We start from the raw sequence: 14,181 nt of genomic DNA on the forward strand, positions 1-14,181 counted from the left end.
CCACCTTCCTCTGCCTCCAGAGTGCTGGGATTAAAGGTGTGCGCAACCACCACCCAGTAAGAACCATTGTGTTCTTAGTGCTATAGAACCAACAGGATCCAGGATGTGCCCACGTTCAACAACTGCTCTCAGTGCAGGATGCAGCCCCTATGAAGGACTATTGTGGAATATTTGCTTAGCTATGCAAAGATGCGTTGCATTTATTTAACTATGTAAAGATGTTTCTCTGCCATATGTTTCCTGCCTAAGTCACCTGATTGGTCTAATAAAAAGCTGAATAGCCAATAGCGAGGAAGGATTTATAGGTGGAACTTCTGGGAAGGAAGAGTAAGTATGAAAAGAAATTTGGGCTGGGGGAGAAAAGAAAAAGAGACAACAGCTCTTTTGCTGCTCTGTCTGAGCAGACAGACAGACAGGGAAGAAACAGGAAAGTAGGACATACAGAATGGGAGAAAAGTAAGAAGCCCTGAGGAAAAATGTAGATGAACAGAAACAGGTTACGTTGGGTTAAAAGAGCTAGTGAGACAAGCTTAAGACAAGGCCGAGCATTCATAATTAACCATAAGTCACCATGTCTTTATTTGGGAGTTGCTTGGCTGACCACAGAAAATTTCAACTACAGAGGAGACATTTTCTATAGTAGATAAATGCATTCTGCATAGTTTTTTTTTTTAAAGGGTGTTTTGAGTAGGGTTGGTGACTTCTAGGATGAGACATTTAGGGCTAGCCTATTCACCCAACTAGCACAGGACACAGGACAGACTCAAAGCAATCGAGGTTTTACACAAATAAAAATATACCTTTTAGGGATTTATTTTTTATTTTTGTGTGCATCTGTGTGTATGTACATCCACATATATGCTGTATTTTTGAAGGCAAGAAGAGGGTGTTGAAGACCCTAGGCTGGAGCTACAGTTGGTTGTGAGCCAAGCAGTGTGTATGCTGAGAAGTAAATTTGGGTCTTCTGCAAGATTAGCAAACACTCTTACTGGATACATTATCTCTCCATCCCCTGAAACTTAAAATGAAACAAAACCAACAAAACAATAACAACAACAAAAAAAAATCACTGGGCATCATGGCTCACACCTGTAATCCCAGGACTTGAGAGTCTGAGACAAGGAGATCGTTGTGAGTTTGGGATCAGCCTAGGCTATATTGTGAGTCCTGGACATCCTGAAGCACAGAAGGAGATGCTGTCTCATGAAAACCACACCACAAAGTACTGTGAGCTGCAGCCATCTAGAGCAGCATATTAATCAAGCTCACTGGACCACACATCCTGTGCCCTCTCCCTTCCGCCTTTATACAATACAGAAAGCTGAGGCCAAGAAATTGAGTCATTTTTTTCTAGGTAGAATTGTAACAAATATCTTTTACAAACAAATTTTTAACTGAAAAAAAAAATCCACAGCAGACAGAAAAGGAAGGAAGACTATTATTCGGTAAAACCCAGTGAACATTTACAGTCCTTTTACAGCACATTTAAGCATTCTGGGGTTTTAGAGCTTTGCCTGCCTCCCATTTCTTAGTTGTTCCTTACAAACTTGCCAATTATGAAAATAGATTTGATCCCAAACCCAGTCTTGAGTTCCACTTTTTATCTTGATATTGCAGTTTTAATTTTTTAAAAAAGTTTTTTAATAATAAAATGCCCAACAAAATGGGGGATGAGGATGGCAAAACAAAACAAACAAACAAAATAAACAGCAATCTATAATAGTGTTTAGTAGTTATCCCCCAGACGGGAGATGTGCTCAAGGAAGCTCTCTGGGAGGCACTGACTCTGGGGGTTCCCTCCAATAATTAAGCTGACCTAGACTAGCTTTACCAAAAATAAGATTAGCATGTAAGGGGAGCACATTTACAATTTTGCTATTTGTAAAGGCAGTAAACCAAAAGAAAATAATCTCAAATAGTACATGCACACCTTATATAACATCCATGGGATTGCCAACGGCCTCTATGCAGTGTGCCACTTTCCCTTATCTGTAACTATCACCTGCCATCAAAGAAAGGATGAGATGAATGGCAATGAATAGTACTGAGCTAAATTGTCTCAAGCCAGTGCCCCACCTATGGGGAAAGAGCATTTAGTTCATCAACAATACAGCACATCGTGAAGATGCTGTGTGAAGACACAGATACTCAGAAGAGAAAGACTGTTTACAGCTCCCCAGTGACAAATCTAGTCACAGAAATCAGGTTTCTCTATAAATAAATTTAAATTCTTTACAATTTCTATCCCATAAATTCCAATGAAACTTCACAACACCACAGCCTAGAAAAGATTGCTGGAAATCGTTTGCTTCCTTTTGTCTCTGAACTTGACTCCCACACAGATTACTCTATGCAGAAAAAGACTAGGTGCCTATGATCCCAATACCACCACCCTTAGACCCACCACTGGGTGGCTTAAGAGGTGAAGACTGGCATAACCTGAGGGTCTGAGGAGATGGGGAGTGGTGTTCTAATTCAAATCATTGTGTAACCTTGCCCCTCCTGTCTGCTCAGACTGCTGGGATAATCGGTCTCTTACTAAGAGAGTTCTTGTGCTTTAAACATTTGATAAAGATAAACCAGAATTTCCAAACGTAGATAGATCAATAGATAGATGATAGATTATAATGATAGATTGTGGGTAATAACGATAATAGATATATTAGAAAGAGGTGATAGATAAGTAAATTATAGACATAAATTATAGAGAAATACAATCTAGATTGCAATAATAGGTTGATACTGGATATATATATATAATAGGTGACCTATAGATAGAATATAGATAAATGTCAGAGAGAAGATTAATAGGTAAGTTAACGATAGACAGATACATAGATAATATCCAAAAGGACTCAAAGAAAGACTCAAATGGAGATTTGCACATTTGTGTTCACAATCTACAATAGCCAGAAGGTAGAAAAGGTCAAATTTTCCATCAGTACACAAATGGATGATCACATGGTTTGCACATATTTATAAAAAAAAAAAAAGAAGAGGGAAGAACAAAATTCTGTCATTCTTTCCAGCAGAGGAGAAACTGAAGAAAACTGTGCTCGGTAGAATAAGTTCAACACAAAAGGCCACATTGTATGTTTCTTCCGCTGTGAGTAATAAGTTACTACAAGCAAACTCCCAGGGACAGAATGCAGAGGAAAGATTATAGCCTGGGAGAGGCAATCATGTGGGGTTATTGCTTGCTGTAGGCCTCATTTCTATTTGAAATGACAAAGAGTTTCCAGGTGAGATATTGAGAGTGGTTAAACAGTCTTGCAAATACACTTATACACTAGGAATATATGATGGATAGGTGATAAGTTTTATGCTATGTATATTTTGTCACAACAAAAGGATAATACTCCAACATTTTCTGCTCCTGCCAAGGGGGAACTCTCTAGTACACCAAGTTCCTGTTGCAACAACAAAGTCAAACAGAGATAGCAAAGGAAGAAGGATTCCTAAGGATGTTCAAGTCACCCACAACAAGGTAGAGAAGGAGAAGCTGAGGGACAAGAAACAGCCAGGAAACAAAATGCAAAGTAGAATGGTAAATATGGCACAGGAATGGTTTACCTTGCGGGGTAAGGTGGCACGCACCTGCAGTCCCAGGGGCTGAGGCAACAGGATTGCCACAAGTGTGAAGCCAATCTGAACTACAGAGTGAGTTCTAAGCCAGCCTGTGCTACATTGTGAGATCCTGTCTCAAGCAAACAAACACCTTAAAAATAAATGATCTGAGTCCCAGGACTCAGAGGAAAGTAGATCTCTGAATTCAAGGTCAGCCTGCTCTACAGAGTGAGATTCAGGACATTGTAGGGCCACACAGAGAAACCTTGTCTCAAAAAATCAGACCAAACCAAAACAAAAAGGTGTGACTACATCAATTAAAAGACAGAGTTTGGAGGAGGTGATTTAAAGACAGTTTGATAGTCTGCGGTCATACCAACCTCAGATCACAAGATCTCAACTAAAGGTGACCCGTCCATGTTCTGTCTGCAGAAATTCAAGAAAAACACGGGAAGGCTGGAAGAAACAGAATAGAGAAAAGAAACTCTACTCACATCAACCGAGAAAGAGCAGGAGAGCTGCCTTGTCTCTGTCCACTCACAGGCACTCAGATGTTGGGCTCCTTACACCCTGAGACTTACTAATGGTTCTTTTGGTTTGCTTTTTAAGTGCTGGATGTTCTCCATAATGGCAGTACTAAGTGGCATTCTCCCCATCAATAAGAAAGAGCCCTCCTCCCTTTCTCTGTAAGCCCCCAGCACCTGCTACCTGTTACCTACATCCCCTGGAGTTTTTGATTTGCATTTCCCTCTGGACTAGTGGGGATTGTGGTCAGGGACTCTCACGTAGGTTTTAGCGTTTGCATAGCCTTTCTGAGAACTTACTAGCCAGATCATTAGTTCTTAGCTGGATGATCTGGTGTTCTCCAGTGAGTAGCTAGAGTTTTCTTACCTTGAGCTTCAACCCCTCATTGGATAAGAGGCCTACAAATGTTTTCTCCCATTCTTCTTAGCTGGTTTCTCCTTTGCTGTATAGAAGCGCCATCGTCTGACTTGATCCTGGTTGTCAATTTGGAGTTCTGTTGCCTCACATTTGGGGTCACATTCCCAAAATCTTTTCTCAGGCTGCACCTTGCTTTCATTGAGCAAGACTGGTCACTCCACAGTTGCAGATCTTGTACTTCAATCTTAACTCCCTTTTAAGGAATCTTTGTTGATTAGTATGAGGAGAGGCTACCAAGCTGGTAAGTGTGCTCTACACACCTGGACTGAAGTGCATCTGTACTGGCCTGTCCTTAGGGTCCTGACAGGCTACTTCCTCAGCTGCAGCCACTAAGAGCACTTCCTGTGCACATTCACTAAGTTTCCTTATAAAAGGCAGACTTTGCCGACCTTGTGTGTGTGTGTGTGTGTGCCTGTGCATGTGTGTCTGTGTGTCTTCCTCTCTTTCCTTCTCTCTCCCTTCCTCTCCCTCCCTCTCCCCCACCACTCTTGTCCCCAGGGGCAGGTCCCTGCCATCCTCTCTGCCCCCTTCTCTGCCCCATCTCTCTCCTCTTCCAATAAACCCCCATGTGAGCCCTGTTGTATGGAGTGACTTCTCTTCACGCTGATTTTAAAGAATTTATGACAGAGCATTCTCTGAAACAGAATAAGGTAGAAAAGGCCAATTATTAGATAGTGGTTTGTTGATTTATTTCATGATCTACTTAAAGCGCTGCCTGCATTGTCTACTTGGCAAGCATAGCTTCATTTGCTTCCTGGAACTGAATGACTTGGAAAAGAAGCCGAAACAATGGGCTGGTGCTCTTAACAGCCTGCTCCCTGCCACGTAGGCTTTTGTAGAATCTCATTTGCTTGCCCACGCCACCTTGTGGTTTTGGAGTATAAAATGAGAAATCAAACTGAACCTGAACCAAGGCCTTTCAGGAACTGTCCTGGTCCACAGTGACATCTCTCTTCCACTCACATTGGAGTCAGAGCGCTTATTCCAAACAGACTCCCACGACGTTTCCTGAGGTCCCCAAGCCAGACGTCCTTCACCACAACCTCAACTGGTCTGCAGAGGCTGCAGCTTGGACCCTTTCAGCCCAGGAAGCCAAGCCCCAATGGGATTGTGAGGTCCCCTTCCAGCGGGCAAGGGGTAGGTGAGACCTAGGACCAGAGTCTCTGAGTAAAAGAAGATGAGACTGAGCAGTGAAGACAGGCAGAAAGAGCTATGCACAGGCTTGACCACCCTGCAGGACATTGTATTGAAAGAGGTGACACACGTTTCTAGGGAAAAGCCTTAAAGGGATACTCAGGCACTTGTATTGTTCTCCAGAGAGATACACAGCCAAGGAATTGAATATAAGAACATGTAACTCCAAGGGGAAGGGGAACGACTGTGTGAGTGCTGTAATGATCCCAACCTGTGGATATGGGTTTGATTAGGCCCCAACCTGTATTTGCACTGAGGTCTTTTCTCTGAAGCAGCTCTTGCCTTTCTTAATAGGAGGTGACCGAGCATGGGGTTATACATGGGGTTCTAAGGTAAGGGTTCTTAAATTGGAGACAGGCAGCGGTCAAGTGGGCACCTGTTTGAGGGAGAAGTTGGACTTCTCCAGTCCACCTTACACATCCCACAGGATTGGGTCTAAACATATACCCCTCTCAATTCCTGCTTAGAAACTCTTCTGGTCATGGGGCCTGAACAGTCCTATGTGAGACCTATATAGTCCAGCAAAGACTGTTAAGCATGAAGACATCAAGAAAGCCCCAATTAGCCTCCCATGAAATTTTGCCATGATGGCACCTCCTACTGGCTCCAATTGTCAGGGTCACAAGGTACGAAGGCAGGAGCAGGCCACCAGATCAGGTCTCTCCAGTGACATCAACCTACCACCGAGAGAAGTGCCAGGTCCTTCTTTATCCAAGCTGTGCTATCTGGCACCATACTTAACCACTCTGCAGACCAGCCAGAGTTGTGGTGAAGGAGGTCTGGCTGGGGGACCTCAGCAAATACTGGGGCGTCATTCTGAAAGAAGCGCTCTGATGCAGATAAGAGCAGAAGAGATGGCACTGTGGACCCACGCCAGGACAGCTCCTGAAAGGCCTTGGCTCGGGTCCAGTTTGCATTCTCACTTTATACTCCAAAACCACAAGGTGGCAGGTGGCGTGAACAAGCAAATGAGATTCTACCAAAGCCTACGTGGCAGGGAGCAGGTCGTTAAGAGCACCAACCCATGGCTTAGGTGTCCTTTCCATGTCCTTCTGTTTTGGGAAGCAAGTGAAGCTATGCTTGCCAAGTAGGTAATACAAACAATGCTTTAAGTAGAACGTGAAATAGATCAGCAAACCACCATCTAATAATTGGCCTTTTTTCCTACCTTATTCTGCCTTAGAACATGTGCTTCAGGACACGTGTGCATAGCACACTCATCAGCTCAGTATATATTTATTAAAACTGAGTCAGGAGTGAAGTACAAGACCTGAAATTGCAGAGTGACTAGACTTGCTCAATGAAAGCAAGGTGCAGCCTGAGCAAAGATTTTGGGAATGTGACCCCAAATGTGAGGCAACAGAAGTCAAAATTGACAACCAGGTTTAAGTCATATGATGAAGCTCTGTTCAGCAAAGAGGAAAACAGCTAAGAGACAGTCTGCAGAATGGAAGGAAGCACTTGCAGGCCACTTATCCAATGAGGGGTTGAAGCTCAAGGTAAGAAAACTCTAGCTACTCACTGGAGAACACCAGATCATCCAGCTAAGAACTAATGATCTGGCTAGTAAGTTCTCAGAAAGGCTATGCAAACGCTAAAACCTACGTGAGAGTCCCTGACCACAATCCCCACTAGTCCAGAGGGAAATGCAAATCAAAAACTCCAGGGGGTGTAGGTAACAGGACTCTTATCAAAACACAGGAAGTAGCAGGTGCTGGGGGCTTGCAGAGAAAGGGAGGAGGGCTCTTTCTCATTGATGGGGAGAGTGCCACTTAGTACTGCCATCATGGAGAACATCCAGCACTTAAACAGCAAACCAAAAGAACCATTAGTAAGTCTCAGGGAGTAAGGAGCCTAACAGCTGACTGTCGGTGAGTGGACAGAGACAAGGCAGCTCTCCTGCTCTTTCTCGGTTGATGTGAGTAGAGTTTCTTTTCTCTATTCTGTTTCTTCCAGCCTTCCGGTGTTTTTCTTGAATTTCTGCAGACAGAACATGGACGGGTCACCTTTAGTTGAGATCTTGTGAGCTGAGGTTGGTATGACCGCAGACTATCAAACTGTCTTTAAATCACCTCCTCCAAACTCTGTCTTTTAATTGATGTAGTCACACCTTTTTGTTTTGGTTTGGTCTGATTTTTTGAGACAAGGTTTCTCTGTGTGGCCCTACAATGTCCTGAATCTCACTCTGTAGAGCAGGCTGACCTTGAATTCAGAGATCTACTTTCCTCTGAGTCCTGGGACTCAGATCATTTATTTTTAAGGTGTTTGTTTGCTTGAGACAGGATCTCACAATGTAGCACAGGCTGGCTTAGAACTCACTCTGTAGTTCAGATTGGCTTCACACTTGTGGCAATCCTGTTGCCTCAGCCCCTGGGACTGCAGGTGCGTGCCACCTTACCCCGCAAGGTAAACCATTCCTGTGCCATATTTACCATTCTACTTTGCATTTTGTTTCCTGGCTGTTTCTTGTCCCTCAGCTTCTCCTTCTCTACCTTGTTGTGGGTGACTTGAACATCCTTAGGAATCCTTCTTCCTTTGCTATCTCTGTTTGACTTTGTTGTTGCAACAGGAACTTGGTGTACTAGAGAGTTCCCCCTTGGCAGGAGCAGAAAATGTTGGAGTATTATCCTTTTGTTGTGACAAAATATACATAGCATAAAACTTATCACCTATCCATCATATATTCCTAGTGTATAAGTGTATTTGCAAGACTGGTTAACCACTCAGGTGGATCCAGAGGTGACACGGGTTTCCAGGGAAAAGTCTTAAAGGGATACTGAGATGCTGGTATTGGACTCCAGAGAGATACACAGCCCAGGAATTGAATATAAGAACATGTAACTCCAAGGGGAAGGGGAACGATTGTGTTAGTGCTGTAATGATCCCAACCTGTGGATACGGGTTTGATTAGGCCCCAACCTGTATTTGCACTGAGGTCTTTTCTCTGAAGCAGCTCTTGCCTTTCTTAATAGGAGGTGACCGAGCATGGGGTTATACCTGGGGTTCTAAGGTAAGGGTTCTTAAATTGGAGACAGGCAGCGGTCAAGTGGGCACCTGTTTGAGGGAGAAGTTGGACTTCTCCAGTCCACCTTACACATCCCACAGGATTGGGTCTAAACATATACCCCTCTCAATTCCTGCTTAGAAACTCTTCTGGTCATGGGGCCTGAACAGTCCGATGTGAGACCTATATAGTCCAGCAAAGACTGCTAAGCATGAAGACATCAAGAAAGCCCCAATTAGCCTCCCCAGGGCATGAAATTTTGCCATGATGGCACCTCCCACTGGCTGTTAAGCGTGCAGATACGGAATTTAGATACAGAAATTTTTACTGATGGAACTGAAGCCTACAACAGGGGAATAGCCTCTCACGTCAAGAGATTCAAAATGGCAGTACATGGAAGAAGGGGACATGCTTACCTCAGAAGCAAAGATATTGAAGCAGAGATCAAACCCTACACCTCGTAGAAGCTGCCTTGGCACCTTTTGTGGTAGTGGTGAGTGCCAGGCTCACACAGAGCCAGGGTCCAGTGAGTTGGGGAAATCAATTGGCAAACGAAGCAGCCAGGCAAACCACTCTCCATGAAGAGAGAGCTCTGCAGTGTCTAAAGTATGTTTTATACTCTCTGTGCGCCCAAGACCTCCTGTCACATAAGCCAGGAGAAAGGAAAATAACAACTAATAAAAGGGAGAAAATCAAGAAGGTTGGCTGATTACCACAGATAGGAAACTAATAATTCCTGCGATGACAGCTCAGCCTAGTCTGGCAAGCTCATGAAACAGCTCCTCTGGAAAAACTGTCTGTGTTCATGAGGGTTCTCTAGAGTAACAGACCTTACAGAATGAATCTACACCTATATAGATAGATACAGATAGATAGATAGATTTATTGATTCAGCTCTCTAGACAGACAGATAAAGGGGATTTACGCGTATTTATATATGGATAAGGGAGATTAGTATATGTAAAGGCGATTTATTAGAATGACTCACAGGCTGTGGTTTCGCTAATCCAACATGGGTGGCTGTGAACGGGAAGTCAAAGAATCCAGTAGTTTCTCATCACAAGGCTGGATGCTTCACCTGGTCTTCAATACACGCCAGAATCCCAAGGAAGTGGGCTCCGATGCCAGTGATGGAGTGGGCTTGCTAGTGAGGTGAGAACACACAGGCAAAAAGCAACAGCTTCCTTCTTCCATGTGCTTAAATAGGCTTCCAGCAAAAGGAGTGGCCAAGAAGAAAGGTGTGCTTCCTCACCTCAAGATCCGGATTAAAGGTGTGTCTTCCCACCTCAGAGATCCTGATTGGAAGTGATTCTTCCCACTTCAAATGAAGCAAAAATCCCTCACAAGTGTGCCACTCCATTTTCGGGTTTTAGTTAATTCCAGTTGACAACCAAGAATAGCCATCACACTGTCCTACAAAAACTCTTACAAAGATATTTGGTGATCCTGGAGCTACCGACACTGACCCGAAAGGTAAGCAAATCCTATCTGCCGTGGGTTTGGAACAATCTCAAGGGGGAACTCAAGGCCCCATCCTGAGACATAAACAGGGGCCCCACCCATTTGAACATATAAAAGTGAACTTTGACTGACATTCAGCCTGAAAGAGAGGACCAATATTTGATGCTTATAGTTTGCACTTTACAGCCTGGGTAGAAGCTTTTCCTATTTGCACAAACAATTTGTTTGGAATTTGCACACACAATACTACCCACAATGATAAGGCTAGGTCAATAGAATAAATAGGACTATTTAAATGACACTGGCCAAACATTACTAAGAAACAGACCTCTTTCAGCCAGAAACTCTGACAGTTGTACAGTGTACCTTGTGAAAAGGAGTTACTGTCCTACTGAGATCATGTCTGGCCTCCCACCTCCACTGTTTCCAAAGGACTTAGGGAACCTCTGAGATTATGGATGCATACACCTGCTTCCAGCAGTTCTTGAAAGTTCTCAGCTGACACTACACACACACACACACACACACACACACACACAATGTCTAGTCAAGGCTGCTCTGGACCAGGAATGCTTTGTAAGAACTGACCCAGACCAGCCTCTGTAACTGGCCATCATCTAAACATCCTGGGGATGGGAGTAATAGCTCAGCTCCTTCTCTGTCTCTTGATGTCCTTCCTGCTCATTTTTATTCTGTTTTTGTTTGGTGAGCATTGGTGCTTTACCTACACCTATGGCTGTGTGAGGGTGCCAGATGCCCTGGAACTAGAGTCATAAACAGTTATGAGCTGCTGTGTGGGTGCTGGGAATTGAACCCTGGCCCTCTGGAAGAATAGCCAGTGCTCTTAACCTCTGAGCCATGTTTCTAGTCCCGTCCTTCCTGATCTTGATGCACATGGGAACCACCCCTACTCAGTCTCTCTTTCCAGGGCATCCCCAACATCCATCCATATATCTATCTGCCTCCAAGAGAAGTTCTGCATTATCCCCTGGACCAGGCCAGCCACAGAACACCCCTTGGACCATACCACGCTGCCCATGCTTGAAAAACAGACTGTGATTCCATTTGGAGATGGTACCAGCTAGTGATACGTTATAGACAAGTATCCAGCAGACAAAGAATGGGCTGTGGGGGAGACTATTGACCTTATCTTAAATTCTGGTCATTTGTGGACTTTGCCACCACAGAAGGCACCTGGAAGGGAGCGCCCACAGAGGGACAAGGAGTTAAGACTGTAACGGGCCCTGGAGGGGAACTAACATGGGAACAGACCACAGAGAAGCCTTTCATGTGGGAAAGCCATGTCTCAAAATGCTGGCTCTAGTAAATGCCATCCACGGGCTCCTTAACCTAGGTCAGGCTTGCCGGATGTGCTTACAGGCAAGCTAGGTTACTTCTACTGGAGTGAGAAAGACTAGACAAAGCCTAACTTTAAACACAAAAGGGACACTTTTTAACTGGGCCACCTATTCAGTTCATAGGACCCAATGTGTGGGAACCAGAAAGGGCTGTACCAGACTAGCTAAAAGAACAGTAGTTCCTGATGGTACATAGTTCTCCCGCCACCAAGGCATTGACACCTGCTACCCAGGAGACAGTCTTCTTGACACTTGACTTAGTGTGCTCCTAGAGAGTGAGGTGCAATAGTACTTGCATCCCTGAGATTCAAGGAATAAGAAAACGCCTGTTCTTTCACTAGGTCCTGTTGGGAATGGCCCTGGCTGGGTCCATGACCACCAGGTGCCACTGCAATAGGCATCCAACAAATCCAACACCGCCATCTCTCTACCCAGCTCCGGGAAAATCATTCAGGAAAGCATAGCCACTCAGAAGCAGAGAGGTTCCTTTGCAGCAATCCCCTCCCAAGTCACAGAGGACTAGATGTGAACGCCACTGGGGGAGGCACATGCGTGGTTTCAAATGAGAAATGCTGGTTTTGTGCTACTCAATCAGGAATAGTGTGAGAAAGTGCCAAGAGTTACTTAAAGGGATTAAGGACCAGAGGTGCAGGTGGGAGCTATGGAGACCATACATCAGGAGTATCAACCCATTGCTTCAGGACAGATCCATCAGCTCTTATGAAGGTGAACAGGAGGGAAGGGGTAGAATAAGGCAGGAAAGACCAATTATTAGATGCTGGTTTATTGATCTATTTAGTGGTTTACTTAGAACACTGCTTGGATCGCTCATTTTCAAGCATAACTTCATGTGCTCACTCGAATGGACTGTCGGGGGGGTGGGGGTGAGGGGACAGTTGTCCTTAGCAACCTGCTGACTGTCACATACCCTTCTGTGGAATCTTGCTCGCTTGCCCTCTCCTGCCTTCTTGGTTTAGAGCAGAAAATGAGAATGCAAACCAGACCCGGAAGGAGGCCTTTCAGGAACTGTCCTGGCTTGGGTCCACCAGCGACATCTCCCGTTGTCCACACTCGCTGGCGTTCAGACTCTCTCGCCATCACCACTTCCTCCATTGCCACATTTCAAAGAGAGCAGAGCAGGTCCTGGGACCTCTCAGGCTGTCTGCGGTCAGCATCAAATGGGAAGCATTACTGCACTGCTGGGAAAGTGCCAGCATGAGCTGCGGTTTGAAAGGGACTGGGGGCCAGAAAACTGCAAAATTCTTCTTCTTTTTAAAGAAGAAACTTTTCATTCAATAAAATTTGAAATTTGAACACACACCTGTCATTCATGAGAAAGTGTCTCTCTGTTAACAAAGAGCCTGCGACAGATGGGCCTTTTATAAAATTCCAATTTTATTGTTTTTTATTGTTTTTATTGAGCTATATATTTTTCTTTGTTCCCCTCCCTTCCTCCCTCTCCCTTTATACCCTCTCCCATGGTCCCCATGCTACACAGGGTTTCTCTATGTAACAACCCTAGCTGTCCTGGAACTAGCTCTTGTAGACCAGGCTGGCCTCGAAATCACACAGATCTGCTTGCCTCTGCCTCCCAAGTGCTGGAATTAAAGGCGTGCACCACCACCCAGCTAAACTGCAAAATTCTTAAGCAAAGGGCTGTGTTTGAGTTGCTGTTGTAGCCTCAAGAAACAGAAGTTTGAGTAAACCTTCTGATTGCTTCTTGTGTTGATGTGTTTGTACCCCGGTCTAAGGGAGAGTCTGGCATTCACATAGGAAAAGGACCCACTGGGTCTGAGCTTCCTCAGACTGGCTCTTCATGGCGAGCCGTGAGGACTGAGCCTGCACATGGTTTTTGTTTGTTTGTTTGTTTTTGTTTTTGTTTTTTTTTTTTGTTTTTGTTTTTTAGGAAGCCTAGAAAGTTTGCAAGCCACCTAGAACTAATATCTGTATCATCACAGATTCCTTTTTCAATTAAACTTTTACAGATAACTGTAAGTCTAAATGCAATTATAGGAAACAGCGCAGAAATATTTCCTATAGGTGCCACTCACATTTCCCAAAACTACAATGCAGTGCAAAAATCAGCACATTAACAAGATGAGCGCATTTCTCCCCAGCTTCCTCCACAGTGTTCTTTTAGAAGCTCACCTTTCCCCACCCCACCGTGGATTCTTCCTGCATTCATCCGGGTGGGGAGGATTAAGTGTCTGCAGTGACCAGAGGATGGCCCTGAGTGTCATTCCTCAGGTGTCATCAATCCTTTATTGTGAGACAGGCCTCTCCCTGACCCGAAACTTGTGAAATAGATCAGGCTGGCTGCTCAGCAAACCCCAGAGATCTGCCTGTCTCTCCGGGCCAGTGCTGGAAACTGTGAGCACATAACTCTATACTCGGCCTTTCTCACATGGTTTCTGGGGGTTGAGTTCGGGTCTTAGAGATAGAAGGCAAGCAATTTACCAACCGACCTCTCTCCCCGGCCCAAACTGACTCTAAATTGACTCTACTTGAAGTTTAAATGAAATGAATATTGTGTAAATATGAATATAGCTTGTTTTCTTTCCTCCTCCTCTCCATCCTCCCTCTCCTCCTTCTGTTGTGCTAGGGATTGAAACTAGGGCCTTACATGGGCTATGCAAATGGAGTGCTTGTCAATTG

General features: G+C 44.5%; 1 protein-coding gene and 1 long non-coding RNA gene across 2 annotated transcripts in view; one reads left to right on the top strand and one right to left on the bottom strand.

Annotated features, from left to right (window-relative positions):
• LOC126501495 (cytidine monophosphate-N-acetylneuraminic acid hydroxylase) overlaps window positions 1–9,839 on the bottom strand; it is a 99,879-nt gene extending 90,040 nt beyond the window's left edge. The window contains exon 1 of the mRNA XM_050142180.1: window positions 9,696–9,839. The gene's annotated coding sequence lies outside the window, so the exon portion shown is untranslated. The remainder of the gene's footprint in view (window positions 1–9,695) is intronic.
• On the top strand, window positions 7,445–12,778 carry LOC126501497 (uncharacterized). The gene is made up of 3 exons (XR_007591698.1): window positions 7,445–7,621; window positions 9,914–10,180; window positions 12,504–12,778. It is a non-coding gene; the product is annotated as an uncharacterized lncRNA (long non-coding RNA).
• Window positions 12,779–14,181: the final 1,403 nt, after the last annotated feature.

The sequence above is a fragment of the Alexandromys fortis genome, unplaced genomic scaffold (genome assembly GCF_014885135.2).
Source record: "Alexandromys fortis isolate MF-2015 unplaced genomic scaffold, M_Fortis_MF-2015_v1.1 scaffold_5, whole genome shotgun sequence".
NCBI lineage: Eukaryota > Metazoa > Chordata > Mammalia > Rodentia > Cricetidae > Alexandromys > Alexandromys fortis.